This window comes from Rattus norvegicus, chromosome 15 (assembly GCF_021556685.1).
Source record: "Rattus norvegicus strain SHRSP/BbbUtx chromosome 15, alternate assembly SHRSP_T2T, whole genome shotgun sequence".
Classification (NCBI taxonomy): Eukaryota; Metazoa; Chordata; class Mammalia; order Rodentia; family Muridae; genus Rattus; species Rattus norvegicus.
The window spans coordinates 80174144-80177735 of NC_141548.1; the positions used below are offsets into that span (position 1 = coordinate 80174144).

At 41.8% G+C, this 3592-nt stretch overlaps 1 pseudogene across 1 annotated transcript; it reads right to left on the reverse strand.

The window, feature by feature from the left end:
* Nucleotides 1-773: 773 nt before the first annotated feature.
* Nucleotides 774-1632, reverse strand: Setl1 (SET-like protein 1; annotated as a pseudogene). The gene has a single exon (NR_171897.1). The product of NR_171897.1 is annotated as an SET-like protein 1, transcript variant 1, non-coding (transcript).
* Between the last annotated feature and the right edge of the window lie 1960 nt (nt 1633-3592).

The window sequence follows — 3592 nt, forward strand, 5'->3', positions numbered from 1 at the left end:
AGGGTTGGGAGGGGAACACCCATATAGAAGGGGAAGGGGAGGGTTTAGGGGGATGATGGCCTGGAAACCGGGAAAGGGAATAACAATCGAAATGTAAATAAGAAATACCCAAGTTAATAAAGATAAAAAAAAAGAAGAGAGAATTTTAAGTGTCACCTTAAACGGCAAGGATGTCTGTTAAACGTCACAATGAAACATGCCAAAGGAGAAGCCATGTTGTCAGAGGCCCACCTACCCCCCCCCACCTCAATCCCACCCTTGCTCACTGTCTATACCCCACCCATTTTTTTCTTTTTTTTCCTGTTTATTAAACAAGAGAAAGTGGACAGATACATTTTGGTAAATGCTGTCTATGTTCACATAGAGACACAGTGTAATCTCTGAGCCCAATATACAGAGAAAAGAAAAAGCTAGAATTCTATGCACGACTACACAGGGGCCTGGCCCCCTCCAGCCTCCAGCAGAGCCGAGGGAACTGAAGAGCTTTTCTTTCTTCCCACAGAGCATGGTGGTGGTGTTGAATCCACAGATTGAGACAAGGATAAAAATGAACTCAGAACAGAAACGCGAAGATTCTTTTCCTGTTGTAGTTTGCTCAAGATATTTTTCCCCAAATTAGTTGAGAACCATGATGTTGAGACCTCAAAAACAGGGCGACCGAGCACAGAGGGACAGGGAGGAAAGGACTGAAACTTGCTCCCAGGGACTGGAGAAACTTAGAAAATAAAAAGAAAATGAAAAAGAAGGTTGGATCCATCGGTCTTCTGTGCTAGTCATCCTCGCCTTCGTCTTCCTTCCTCCCCTTCCTCCTCATCGTCATCTTCTTCACCTTCATCCCTGTCTCCTTCATCAATATCTTCCAACGGTTCTTCTTCGTCGTCGTCATCATCATCATCCTCTGCCTCTCCTTCATCATCCATATCGGGAACCAAATAGGACCGCAAGGGGTTTGGCCAAATATTATCCTTGACGACCTCTCCTAACTCGTCAGCACCTGCGTCAGAACGGTCAGTAAACCAGGGAAAGGAGCTCTCTGGCTTTTCACGCTGCCTCTTCCTGCTGGCCTTATTCGGCGTTTGACTTGAGCATTTTGTCAAATCCTTCCCAGATTTCCATTTGATTTCGGTGGACTTTGAAGACGGGTCACCGCTCTCATTCAGATGAAATTCTTTGGAGAGAACTTTATTTTCAAAGTAAGGATTTTCATCAAAATAAAAATCTATTCTGTAACCTGATTTAATGTCTCCAAATTCTGTCACTTCAACTCTGGTCAAATAATGCAGGGCCTCCTCGTCTTCCTCCCCACGCGGTGCAGACACTTGTGGATGGTTGACAAATGTTGTTACCCAAAAATTTGGGATTTTGGCGATCAATTCTGACCTCTTCTGAAAAAAAAAATGGTTGGCAGAGTCTGTTATATTTTTGTTCTACTTTCAAAATTTCCTCACTGGCTTGTTCATTAAGTCTGTCCATTTCATTTTGTACTTCATCAATATGGTCAATAGTTTCTTGCTGTTCTTTTTCTCCCTTCGGCAGGCTGGGAGAGGCCAACTTGTCCTCCAACTTCGGGGCAGCAATGGGTCTGGGTTTCTTGGGCTGAGGCGGGATCGCAGATTGCCGCTTCGGGGCCATGGGGCAAGGGAGGTGGCCAGGAGACGGAAGTCAGAGCCCTGATGTTCACAGTAGGAGGAAACTCGCAGGAACTCATAAATATTTCTTAAGGGATGGATTTTTGTAGGTCAACTTATGTTATTTATTTGGCGGCTTATATCATTATTTAATTGACTCTGCGTTTACTGTGGGGGCATATTGTGGATTGAGATTTAACATATAAATCTGATCGCTAAATTATAAGCTTTTTGAGTCTTGCTTTTAAAGGGTTGCTGGGAGTTCATGCTCTAACTCTTAGGGGGTGGATGCTGGGAATATAAACAGAGCAGTGTAAGAGAGCTAAGAGAGGGTAGCAGCTGTTGGAACCAGGGGTGGTTGCTGGGCGTGTGGACAGAGTCGGTGGCAGGGAGCTGCAATAGGCCAGCCTCTGCAGAAACCTCTAGAGTCATGATTTTACCAGGTTGTTGGGACCAGCGAGCTCCCGGCTGGAGCTGGGAGAGGGTGGCTCGCAATGGTAGGTGGAGAGACCTCCTAGGCTAGAGAGTAGTTGGCAGTAGCCCGGCATAGTGCCCTAGAACGGGCCACCGCTGAGATGAATATACCCACTAATGAAAGTGGTCCTAGGTGCCGGCACTAGTGTGGGATGTTAGATTCATTTTTTAATAATTACTGTAATAGAAGCCAACTTGAATCAGTCAGCTTTGTATGGAGTTTTGAGCCAGAATGGCTGAGGTGACCTGGCCAGCCAGAGTTCACAAAAAACTAGAAAGGGTGATCTTATTCAGCAGTAAGCTTCTAGAAGGACAATTATACCTGGTACATAAAAGTAAGCTTCCAATTGATTTTTCCCTGTGTGTCAACAGTTTCGGTACGATGCTGGGGCATTCTGCTATGTGACTTATATGTATCCTTTCTGATAACAATCTGGAGGGATTCTTAGGAACATACATCAGTTTTGCCTCATAGTTTTTTATATATCTTGATTTTGCTTCATATTCTCTCTCTAAATTGTCGAAATTGCACATGTGACTCTTTGCTTGAGACAGTTTCCCTATACAATCACTAAACGTTCTCTGAAGCATGAGTGTCTCTAATTCAATGTCAGGCTATATCTATTACTTATGGTTTCATAAATTGCATCTCATAATGATGTCATATCAGTCTTGGATTTTGTAAGTATCCTGTATGGTGTTCATATAAAAATGAAATCACCCCATGACTCATTTCTCGGAACACAGTCTCACCGCTAAGTGACACATGATCAAAATAAAACACCTCTTGCAAATCTTAAAATACTTAAAAACTGTTAATGCAATTAATTACATTTATGCCTTTGGTAAAAAGGACCAAAAGGGATCTTAGAAATAAAACTTTAATTGAATGAGAAAGGAAGCAGAACATACATCTCTAATAAATACCCAGAACAAAATTCAAATTTATGGTACCTGGACTAATGGTGAAGTTCTTGCCACACAAGTGTGAGAGCCCAACTTGTACTGTTCTACATAAAGCAGGTAGCACTCTGTGTCATGACATCTGGGGAGATGTGAGGTAGAGACAGTACAGTCTCTAAGTTAACAGGCTGGGAAAACTGTGTAAACAGTGGCCAACAAGGAAAAGCAGTAACTTGTCACAAATAGGGTAGAACATGAAGATTGACACCATAGGAATTCACACACATTGTCCATAAAAAATAAACACACACACATTCATTCATTCATTCATTCATTCATACGTACACACACATACACAAACACATTCATGAGCATCATATATGCACATCGATACAAATCATATAGACCTACATTTATATACATTTATATACATTTATATACATTAACCAGTGAACTTTTGTTTTTTTTTAAATCTGGAGAAGAAAAAACAAATAAAGAAATGCGTAGAAGAAAGAAGGCGTAGCATTGATTATCACTGCTTTCACTTCGTCATCTTTTCTCCCATTAATTTGTTTATAATCACAGTT